This window comes from Nylanderia fulva, unplaced genomic scaffold (genome assembly GCF_048542155.1).
Source record: "Nylanderia fulva isolate GAGA-0341 unplaced genomic scaffold, ASM4854215v1 Scaffold56, whole genome shotgun sequence".
In the NCBI taxonomy this organism is placed as follows: domain Eukaryota; kingdom Metazoa; phylum Arthropoda; class Insecta; order Hymenoptera; family Formicidae; genus Nylanderia; species Nylanderia fulva.
Genome location: NW_028190654.1, coordinates 268973 through 282253, shown reverse-complemented (window position 1 = coordinate 282253; position 13281 = coordinate 268973). Strand labels below are relative to the sequence as shown.

Sequence of the window (13281 nt, the reverse complement as noted above, 5' to 3'; positions counted from 1 at the left end):
TTTGACCTAGGCTTCATGACATTTCAAAAAGTATCATCAAGAAAAAAATTATCAGACAGAAAAATGTATGTCATGTTAAAATCGGAGAGACGAAGAAAAATATATGGTTGCGTTCTCACGAGAATGGGCGATGGAGGGGCCCATTCTTTATTTTCAATATTTATACAAGAATATAAATTCATTCTGTTACAATTGAAATAAATGTGCAATGTATCGTTAAAAGTTATTACAATTATACAAACATTTACATATATGATTAAATAAAATATATATGTATACTATAATATAATTATATATTTTATGTATGTACATAATTATACCATATATTTCAATTATTTTGAACTGTATTGCATAAATTGTTACTTATACAAAGTTATGTGATAAGAATCGAAAATATGTCGTGTTAAAATCGGAGAGACGAAGAAAAATATATGGTTGCGTTCTCATGAAAATGGGCGATGGAGGGGCCCATTCTTTATTTTCAATATTCATACAAGAATATAAATTCATTCTGTTGCAATTGAAATAAATGTGCAATGTATCGTTAAAAGTTATTACAATTATACAAACATTTACATATATGATTAAATAAAATATATATGTATACTATAATATAATTATATATTTTATATATGTACATATATACCATATATATTTCAATTATTTTGAACTGTATTGCATAAATTGTTACTTATACAAAGTTATGTGATAAGAATCGAAAATACATATATTTGTGATACTTGAATTACTAGAAAGCTGCTCTATATATTTGTACTTTAAAAAGTAACTGATATCTTAAAAAAATCATAAAAATGAAAAGGTCAGGCCATGTTCAAAAGAAGGTACTCAAAAATTTAAACCTTTAAAATTTTAAACGATCTAATAATAAATTATCACGAAAAGTAACTGATATGTTATTTAAGGTGCCAGTTCAAAGTGAACATACGTAAAGTGTATATTATCCAAATTTAGTAATAATATATTACTGTAACGGTTTACCTTTCCCGACGCCGCGGATCGGCTCGCCGGTTCCAGGATTCGGGAGGAAGGGGGAGATTCAGACTTGCTTATTCTTTATTAACAATGCTTTGTTTATTCAAAAAGAAACAAGTAAACAAAATATTTGTTGGCATAAGGCCTAAATAGAGAAACTTATTGACTACTCGGTATAAACAAAAATGTTTGTTGGCATAAAGCCTTAAATGGAGAAACTTATTGACTACTCGGTATAAACAAAAATGCGGAGGCGTATAGCCTGTAGCGGTGTCCGGAAAAGATTTACAAATTACCCGGTATAACGTAGAGATACGGTGTACGGAAGCGTATAGCCTATAGCAGGAAGAAACCAGAAACCGGGAAACCCGGCGTAATGACGAGAAACCCGTCACCCGGTGTATAGCAGGAAGAGACCGGAAACCGGGAAACCCGGCGTAACAACGAGAAACCCGTTGCCCGGCGTGTAGCAGGAAGAGACCGGAAACCGGGAAACCCGGCGTAACAACGAGAAACCCGTTGCCCGGCGTGTAGCAGGAAGAGACCGGAAACCCGTTGCCCGGCGTGTAGCAGGAAGAGACCGGAAACCGGGAAACCCGGCGTAACAACGAGAAACCCGTTGCCCGGTGTGTAGCAGGAAGAGACCGGAAACCGGGAAACCCGGCGTAACAACGAGAAACCCGTTGCCCGGCGTGTAGCAGGAAGAGACCGGAAACCGAGAAACCCGTCAACCGGTGTATAGCAGGAAGAGACCGGAAACCGGGAAACCCGGCGTAACAACGAGAAACCCGTTGCCCGATACTAAAGGTAGGAGGCCAGAAACCGAGAAACCCGGCGTAACAACGAGAAGCCCGTTGCCTGGCTAGGAGGTCCGGAACAGGACTGGTGCCGGCTCATCCGTCGAGCCGGCTTATATACCCTGCCGGCGGTTCCCCCACTCTACATCGAGGCTGTGGTGGGGGTAACGCCGGCGTCGTAGTGGGGCGCCTCTGGGGGTTGTAGTGGGGCTCCCCTGGGGTAGGGTGACCCGTGTATCGCTTATGTTTTTGTGTTTAGGGGCGCCTTAGGCGCCATAGCCTCAAGTGGCGGGCGGGTGATCGGCCCGCGAGGCGTTAGTAACGGCCACGCCGTTACATTACCATGAAAAGTAACTGATATGTTATTCAAGGTGCCAGTTCAAAGTGTGAACATACGTAAAGTGTATATTATCTAAATTTAGTAATAATATATTACCATGAAAAGTAACTGTGATATTTTATTCAAGGTGCAAGTTCACATTGAACATACATACATATAAGTAAAACTGATTACAATTTGATTCTAGAAAATAAGTGCGATATGTTATTCTTAGTGCACAAAATATAATAGTCGTTTATAGAGATTTGATTTGAAATTCATACTAGCCCGTACAATAAAAAATAATTGCTCGTAATTCCAGAGTACCAATTTGTTAATGACTCAGAAAAATAACATGGCGGCCTGCTTTCAAAAAACTTTCGATGGATAGAATAAATAATTGAAATAAGAGTTGTGAAAATTGTATAAATTAAAAATCTCCAATCTTTTTTTAGTAAAATTTCCTGTTAATGACCATTATTAACCTAGGCAAGGTGGCATATGTGATTGGGATTTAACATTATCAGTAATTTATTGAACAGACAGAGAAAAGTTTTGTTGTATGCATCGGTTCAGTGTTTGAAATAACCATGTACTATCCATATACTGTAAAGCACAAATTCTTCATTTCTATCATAAATAATATCTATTTATTAAAATTTTAGCAGACGTCTTTTAAATAGAAAATAGTGTCTTGCGATCATGAAGAATAGGTTTTGAATAGTAAGGTTTCATTTGACTTACAATTTTCTTCAGAAACACAGAAGAAAAAGGTATTTGTATATAGTTTTGTATATTCACTTCGTTGTGTGTAGAACTTTTAAAAATACGTTGAATCCTTATTCGAATCTAATCTTCTTCTAATGTAATACTTTTCGTACTTTAAATCTTGTAGTAATTATTCTGTAAGAGCTTCGACATTATGGTATTTCTAAATGAACATCGAGAAACATCATAGTTTTTTGAGAGCAGGCCGCCATGTTATTTTTCTGAGTCATTAACAAATTGGTACTCTGGAATTACGAGCAATTATTTTTTATTGTACGGGCTAGTATGAATTTCAAATCAAATATCTATAAACGACTATTATAATTTGTGCACTAAAAATAACATATCGCACTTATTTTCTAGAATCAAATTGTAATCAGTTTTACTTATATGTATGTATGTTCAATGTGAACTTGCACCTTGAATAAAATATCACAGTTACTTTTCATGGTAATATATTATTACTAAATTTAGATAATATACACTTTACGTATGTTCACACTTTGAACTGGCACCTTGAATAACATATCAGTTACTTTTCATGGTAATATATTATTACTAAATTTGGATAATATACACTTTACGTATGTTCATTTTGAACTGGCACCTTGAATAACATATCAGTTACTTTTCGTGATAATTTATTATTAGATCGTTTAAATTTTTAAAGGTTTAAATTTTTGAGTACCTTCTTTTGAACATGGCCTGACCTTTTCATTTTTATGATTTTTTTAAGATACAGGTATATATATATATATATATACATACATATATATATATGTATATATATTCTTATATACAGGGTGTTCGGCAACAGGTGTAAATAGTAACTTTAGGCAAGCCATATGCTCTGGGGAGAGTTCCATCAGTAAACAACAAAAATCTGTATTCATTAATTGAAATAAACTTAGAATTTTTCCAACGAACTAACAAGTCATGAAGACTGTTTATTAATTTTCTAGTAGGGTCTTTTTTGACCAACGTATATGTATTATTATCTTTCAACAAGTCCTCAATACTTTGTATATATTTATCTTTATCCAACGCTACCGTTATATTTCCTTTATCCGCACGTGTAAGAATAAGATTTTTATTTTCTTTTAAGAAATTTTTAGTAATGTGATTTAAATGTGAACATAAGAAACATATAATTAGAAATACTAATACTAAATCAGTAATAACGGACCACCGCGTTAATTTTAACCATGAATTTGATTGGGAGAACATTAATATTTTAGATAAAGAAATATATTACGGGAAAAGATCAGTATCAGAAATGATATACATAAAAAGACAAAATAATAGTCTCAATCTACAGACTGATACTGAAAGTCTATCTGATATTTATATCGAAGCTATATAGAGACTACCTAAACTCTAAGGTTAAATAACAAACACAAAATGATTATAGTTGTTTGTCACTTTTCGTTTCCAACTAAGCTTCAGTTTCCTCTGAGCCGTTCTACTGACATGAGGATTACACTAACGTCACTTTTGTTACTGTTACAATTAAAATACTGTCACATCATAAATATATAAATATATAATATGTAAGTTTTTATTAGCATATTTTTTTGATACCATTTGTTAGATTATTGTTTCATAACGCACTTGATTGTGGATCTTATAATTAGTGAGATGTAATGAGAAAATTATTTTAATTTATAGGATGCGATTAATGTTTTATATTTTAACACCTGCCAACCTCGTAGTCAGAAAACTAAAGAGGATCGCTTCTCACAGTAACGTAAATGTGATGGCTTAGTGAGAATCATCTTAATGTTAATCTTACGACGTTTTATTTCGTTTACTGATGTAACCGCGTTTAAATATGTTTATTAGACTTTTATACGTTAAACATTTAGACTTTGGTGATTTTAATTTGCTTTGTGTACTGCGCTGAAGAAGATCCGAAAAATTGGATCGAAACGTTCGCTGACTTTTTCATTTGTTTTAACTTTCGAGTTTATTTTTATAATTTTATATTAATTTAAACTTTATTGTTTCTATCAGTACATATTGATTAAATGTAATAAATTAATTTTTATAACCGTAATATTACTTCTGCTCTCTCTCTCTCTTATTAGCCTTTTATATGTGTAATACTTTATTTGAATTAAAGAGCATTTAATTAGTATATTGTTTATACATTTATATTTTTTATATTTTAATATATATGTATATATATATATATATATATATATATACATATATATCCATACAGCACAGAACATTCCAGTTACATTGCAGCAATGTTACAATCTTCCAAGTTGCAATGTAACATTTTAGAGACATTATAAGAACATATAATTTTTATGAGAACATATAATATATTTTATGAGAATATTACAGCAACATTCCAGAAAAATTGCAAAATAAAATATATATTTAATTTTATTTAGTTACTATTAATTTGTTCATTTATTCCATTTTATGTGACGGTCTTATTGATCCAAATAGACATTGGGAAATATATATATATATATATATATATATATAATATTAAAAAAATATATTATATATATATATATATATGTATAGATTAAAATATAAAAAATATATATGTATATTATATATATTTATTTATATATAAATATATATTTAAATATTATTATATATAGTACATAATATATTTTTATATTATCTGTGGATCCAACCAAGGTCCGTAGATGAACGACAGGAAGGGAAGGAAGGTCCTTGCATGAACAGCCACGAAGTTATGTGTGTTATATGTCAGTGTGTGTCGTACGAAGTGTTAGTGAAAACAACATGCAGCATTGTTGATTAAGGCAAGTTAAAATGAAACGCATGAAAAGTTTCTGAGAGGATTAAAAGCTTGGCCATTATTGTTACTGTTTCGTAACGGTTTCACACATATGCGCACGATAATTATATATGGTATGTATGTACTGTGAAGAAGGAAATAATTGAAGCAGAGAAAGTATTTTATAACCTAAAAAGTATAAAGATGAAAATAAAAAGATTATTAATAAAATTTTGGAAGACAGGTAAATATAATTATATATATTACTTTCCTAATCATATCATATAGTTATTTTGAGGTTATGTAGTGATATTAACCTTGTGCATAAAATACAGGGTTGGGAAAGTTACTTTGTAAAAGTAACTAGTTATACAGTTACAGTTATTTCATTGAAAAAGTAACTAGTTACAGTTACAAGTTACCGATTTTAAAAAATAACTCGTTACAGTTACAGTTACTCTAAAAGTAACGAGTCGTTACTTTTCAGTTACTTTTTAAAAATAATTATACATTGTTTTAAATATAAGAAGCTTACATTTTATGCACAATTACAGTCAAGTATTTAAAAAAATTCTTGAATGTAATATTGATCGATTTGCTTGCGACTTTGCAATTAACATCAATGTATGAATGACCTTTATATACAACAGTAAAAATAGTTATAGTAAGTTACTAAATGGTAATCGCAAAGTCGCAAGCAAATCGATCAATTATTACCTTTAAGAATTTTTTTAAATATTTGACTGTGATTGGTCGATCTTAATTATGTGTTATATTATTTTATGTACACAAAATGAAAATTTTAGGTAAAAGATTAAATCATATGAAAATCCATATGCTACTGTTATCAAAATTTAATTTAATAATATAACGGTTACCATACTTAAACAATACTTTTAGCGCATGTTTCCAAAAAAAGTAACTAATAAAGTAACTATTAAAATAGTTACTATAGTTACTAAAAAAATGTAACTAAGTTACAGTTACAGTTACAGATGGAGAAAAGTAACGAAGTTAAGTTATAGTTACCGAAAAAAAGTAATTGTAGCTGTAACTTCGTTACAAGTAACTCGTTACTTCCCAACCCTGATAAAATATATATATATATATATATATATATATATATATATATATAAACACGTGTTTTTATTACAATTTTTAATTGACATTTATTTTTTCAGTTTTGCTCATTATATTTTTATGTTGAAAATATCTAATGCATATATATTGCAATGCAAAGGTATATTGCATGTGCGTATATACTGTGAAAAAAAAAACCACAGAGAGATTATCTATAAGAGAGGATCCAAATAAAACGATTTTGGAAGACATCAGGTAAATACAATTATTACTTTCCTAATTAAACGTACTTACTTTAAGATTATATAATAATGATATATTAATAATCTTGAGAATAATATATATATATATATATTTATATATATATATATATATATATATATATATATATATATATATGTTACGTCCAAACTCAAGAAAGAAAGAGTCAGAGGAAGCACGTAACTACTGATTTTGTCGAACGTAAATGTGTTCACGTAACATATATATATATATATATATATTTATATATATATATATATATATATATATATATGTTACGTCCAAACTCAAGAAAGAAAGAGTCAGAGGAAGCACGTAACTACTGATTTTGTCGAACGACGCCGAACGGTGCGTTTGTTCGACCCGAACGAACGTGCGAAGGTCCAAATAGGTCAACGACCGAGCAGGTCGCTATTACTCTATTTTAAAAAGCTGTTCGTCGGAGGTCCCTTTTCGGCAAGAGAATTTAATCTCTTTTGCTCGGGGACCTTGTGCGACTTCTGGTTTGGGAAGGAACGAGAATGGGATTTTTTATTCAATTAATTAGATAGAGTTAAATTCATAATTAAAGATTAGATTTATTTTTATCATACTAAGAAGAAAAAATTTTATACATAAAAAATATTAAATTTATATATTAAAAATATTAAATTTATTTATTAATTCTACGCAAAACGTACATAAGGGCGAGTGTGCGTGTGAGTGTGAGTGAGTGTGTGTGTGTGTGTGTGTGTGTGTGTGTGTGTGTGTGTGTGTGTGTGATTCGCGGATGTTACATTAGTACGGAGGTCATCAATCGGGACTGGTGGGGAGAGAGTCATTGTTAAAATATATTAGGGTCCCGATTGGTTAATACAAATTATTTTTATAGATAATAAATACATTATGTGTAGGTATGTGTGTGGAGGGTCATGGGGAATCGGAAGTTTCAGAGGAGAGAAGAGGGAGATTTGTGAAAATAATTCTCGGGAACTCCCTTGTTCATATATATATATAAGAATATATATACATATATACAGGGTAGGCCATTTTAATCTTCGGACTAAAATTTTTTAAAATCCAAAAGTTTAAGACAAAAATGTTTCAGATAACAGTTGTATGGTTTCAAGGGGGACATGAGATGGTGTCATTGATTTGACCTTGAATAGCTATTTGAAGGTTACGTGAAGGTCAACTTCAATTTCTTAAATGGAACACTATATTTTTTCTTGCATACTTTTGTAGCTGACTTCGAGATCTTTCCAAAACACTACAATAAAATATTTTTTCATTAAGTATTTTTCGAGTTATTGAGGCTGCAAATTTGCAGTATTTTGACATAAAATACAAAATATCTTGGGAAATATTCATTTTTCGATTATCATACCTTAATACTTTTATGCACAGAATAATGAGACGAATCAGTTGATGTAAAGAAAACACATAGTTACCTTTAAAAAAAAATATGAAAATTGCAATAAGCAGTTACATAATTTTTCTTTAAGACAACTATGTGTTTTCTTTACACCAATTGATTCGTCTCATTAGATATCGCTGGCGGTGTTTGTTCTTAGATTTTCCGGGTGTGTATCGGAATGTTCGGCGATTATTAGTTATGCTCTTTTATTGACGGGGCCGCCGATTTATGATATGTTTGGCGAGGATATTCGGCACGTCTTATTTACAAGTTTTATAGATATCGCAATATATATTTATTTTCTTTCGCTTTCGGCACTTTTCGCCTCGTCTTTATGTCTTAATAATCAGTAACAAAAAATTACCCATTGCAAACCCATGTAGAATCTTATAAAAAATTAATCATTGCAAACTCATATAGAATTCTATAAAAATTAATCATTGCAAACCCATGTACAATTCTATGCAAAATAAACCATTGCAAACCCATGTAGAATTGTATGAAAAATTATCCATTGTAAACCTATGCAGAATTTTACTACAAAAGTAATGATATAAAAAATATTACGCCAAGTGAAAGTAGAAACTTGTATCAGTGGAAAATTAAACATATATAGAGTCGTATAATGAACTAATAAATTAATGTAATAGTAGTAGTAGTAGTAGTAGGAAGAGCGGGTGGGACTATATATAAGTCCCTAAAGGTCACCTAGATCTAAAAGTTCCTTTGCGACACCCCGCTGTGCTTGAAGATTATCCCTGTAAATCCAATCCGTCGTTTTTTGCCAGATTGCTCAGGTTGTTTATCCTTTCATTATACAGCTCATCTGGTTCCATGAATGTGGACCCTAAATGTCTATATATTTTTTCCTACCGGGGTCTGGGTAGATTCGAACCTGCGTTCCACCTATTCTTCGCCTCAGGCGAGTTTCGGTGACGCAGCGTGCACGGCCACCCGCCACCCCAATATAATAGTTGTGGTGTATCGACACCAGTGCGTATTTGCAAGTGTGATGCGAGCATGTGGCCTGCGTGAAAAGAGCGTGATCGTGTTAGTGGCATATCTCACCGCGTGCCAGAGCGCGGCTCGAGTAGACTCACTCTCGTCCCGACCGGCTCCTTGTTCACTACGCACCTGTGTCGAGCCAAAGTATATTTCGAAATAAACTGTAGTGTTTAGTTATTCTACAATTTAGAGTGTCTTTTAATTTAAGCTAATTCTCTCTAAGAGAGTATCCATAAAACGATTTTGCAAGACGTCAGGTAAATACAATTATTACTTTCCTAATTAAACGTATACTTATTTTAAGATTATATAATAATGATATATTAATAATCTTGAGAATAATATATATATATATATATATATATTTCTGAAGATATTAATCTATATGTTAACCTACGAGTAATATTATCTTTATAATAATCATTGTTTATATGTTAGAATAACTTAACAAAGCGTACAAGACATTATATATATATATATATATATATATATATATATATATATATATATATAATGTCTTGTACGCTTTGTTAAGTTATTCTAACATATAAACAATGATTATTATAAAGATAATATTACTTGTAGATTAACATATAGATTAATATCTTCAGAAATATTTTAGCATAAAAGAATAAAATATACATATACACTAACGTATGACTAAAATGTTAAAAAGATATATTACGTATTATAGCTATACGAGATGAGTAAAGAAATATAAACTCAACAACAATAGAGTTGTAATGTAGGTCGTAAGAAATTGATCAATTATAGTTGCAGTTCAGATGAATAATCGACTGTGACTGATTAATTTCTTACGACTTTACGACTATATTATAGATCCCGTATAAGTAGCATTGTCATTTTGTCTATTAATTAAATGTTAAAATATTAATGAACGTTAAAATATTAATGAATTTTTTAAATTAAATAAATATAGATTTTATAATATATGTTATAACAACATTACAATACGATAATTTCCACACAATATTTTTTTATTGATGAAAGAGATAGATAGCACTTTATTAAAATGTTAATTTATTAATATTATTTTATAAAATAATAAATTGGTAAAAACTTATAACGCTCTTATATATTAAAATAAAATTGTAAAATTAATGTAAGAACAGGCCAACTCAAGAGCATAAATTATTAGGATGTTAGTGAATATTATAAATTTTTATTACTTCCCAATTATACCATATTAAAACAATTAAAACATATTAACTCTTAGTCCCGACTCATGGGTCGTTTGCGACCCAAACGAAATTTCAAAGTGCTGTAATTTTTGAACACTTGTGACGAACACCGCATTTCATGCTGTATATCTTGTTATCACAATTAAACGTATCATCACACACTAAAACATTGTTCTGTTATTAATTTTTACCCACTTTACAACAAATTTATTCATTAAAATCATTTTTACACGCGATTTTAGTCATTTTTACACACAATTTTCGCCATTTTGAGGTTCAAAAATTAAGCATTTTTTTTTAATACAATTTTTTGTACTATTGTTTTTATGAAAGGTGTTCCTCACCTTTAATTTCTTTTTTTATTTTTGTCGATATCTTCATTTGGCATAAAGTTATGATATTTTAAGTGAACAAGTGATTTTTCCTTAGATACCTCCATTTTTTAATGACAAACTATATAAAAAAATAATTTTTATCGAAATATTATGATTGGGACTTCAAGTTAAAGGTTGCAAGAAGCTCCATGAATTTCTTCAGATTTTTTAAAGCGTTTTTACTGATCCAAATAACGCAAAGACGCAAACGACCCATGAGTCGGGATTAAAGGTGCCGAAAAGAACCGTCGGGACTAAGGGTTAATACAATTAAATCAAACGTTTCGACTGTACGCAGTCTTCATCAGTGGTGTCATATAGTATTAGTCAATTATAAAATTTTAAAAAACATTTCGACGATGCGAACGATTGCAATTAATACTATTAATTATAAACATATATAAAATAATTTGGATGATGCGAACGATTACAACTTTTGATGATGTGTAGCATGTATGATTTTGAGGCTGAATACATCACTATATTGTTTTTGGATCATTTCAAGATGTTAATGCGGATTATTTCCAATGATGATTTTAGAGGTGGAAAAACTCTTGGCATTCCATCGTTTGAAAGCGTGGAATTGTCTTAGTTTCCCTTAATTATTGTACGTTTCTATATGAAATGACACACTTTTTAATAACTAATGTTAAGAAATTTTTTATGAATAATACAATGAAAATTACTTACTAATGAATCTGCTAAATCGATGACTTTATAAATATTCACGCCGCTGTTCAGTTACATATTACTTTTCAGGCCATCATGAAGAACGGTTATACATTTGGTACTTATGTCGTAAGTTGTTTACAAGACATTATTTTCTACATGACATTCTCATTTTGTTTATTTTTTTTCTATGTTAGCTAATTTTTCAAGAACATCCAACTAAGACTCGTTGAGTAACTCTGTGTCTTTTTTTAAATTTATACCGTTTTCTTGTTCTATTATATGTAGCATTTCAGAAATCAATCTTTTTTGATAATTTATTTCATGATCTAAAATTTTAACTTTATTCTAATCAAATGTATGCTGCTCCCTAATTCTATGTTCAGAGATAACAGAGTGTCTCTTTGAATCCAATTTGATGTTATTCATATGCTCTTTTATCCTTGTCTGTAATTGTCTCTTTGTCTGACCCACGTATGTTGCGTCCAAAATCTTGAATTAGTAGTCAATATACTTTCAAGTACACTATAATGATAATATAAGATATTTTATATATGTTTATAATTAATAGTATGAATTGCAATCGTTCGCATCGTCGAAATGTTTTTTAAAATTTTATAATTGACTAATACTAAATGAGACACCACTGATGAAGACTGCGTACAGTCGAAACGTTTGATTTAATTGTATTAATATGTTTTAATTGTTTTAATATGGTATAATTGGGAAGTAATAAAAATTTATAATATTACTAACATTCTAATGATTTATGCTCTTGAGTTGGCCTGTTCTTACATTTATTTTACAATTTTATTATTATTTTATGTTAATTTGTTTTTTTATTTACGTATATTATATATTATGTACACACATATATAGATGTATAATTAAATGGATCTGTTAAAAATTTTTAATAAAGACAATTAACTCTAATCAATGTTTGTATATCAATTTATACATAAATATATTATTAAAAAATCACAAAAGCAAAATTTTTGCTAGTAAAATAAAAAAAGTTATATTATATTTATAGTATAAATATTACTATATAGTTGCAGCAACGTTGCATTTTTTCAAATACATTACATTGCAATATTACAAAAAGCGGCCATCCAGCCGTTGCCGCAATCTTTCAGTAACTTTGCAGAAACAATTCGCAATTCCCATGCAATATTACAATGTTTCATCGTTAGATCTATGCAATGTTTCTGCAATCTTTCGGTGCTGTATAGGATGTCGACTTTTTTTTATATACATGGCGTGTTTTTTTTCTTCTGTGAAGATTTTGTTGTAATTTCATTGCTTCTTGTAAAAAATAATTAAAAAACTTTTATTTACTTTACATAAAAAGTTTTTTAATTTTAAAATTTAACACACATACATATATATAATGTATTGTTTTATAATGAATTAAATATATACATTTATATCCTTTCCTTAAAAAGTGTATGTTATTCGATTACTCGAATATATCGAAGCGTTGAAGTCTCTTTTTCTGCTATGCTGATTGGATGCTGGCCCGTTGCGATATATTCGTGGTTAGGGTAGGTGCGTAGCGTACGAGCACCTCGTAATGTAAAAATGATGTGTTCTATTATGTACATAATTTGAATTCTCAAATTTTTATTTCGAGAATTAAAGTTATATGTACAT

At 29.9% G+C, this 13281-nt stretch overlaps 1 protein-coding gene across 1 annotated transcript in view; it reads right to left on the bottom strand.

Annotated features, from left to right (window-relative positions):
* The window catches only part of LOC114932957 (cytochrome P450 6k1-like), a 172150-nt gene that overhangs the window by 105049 nt on the left and 53820 nt on the right, over nt 1-13281 (bottom strand). The gene's annotated exons all lie outside the window — the stretch shown is intronic.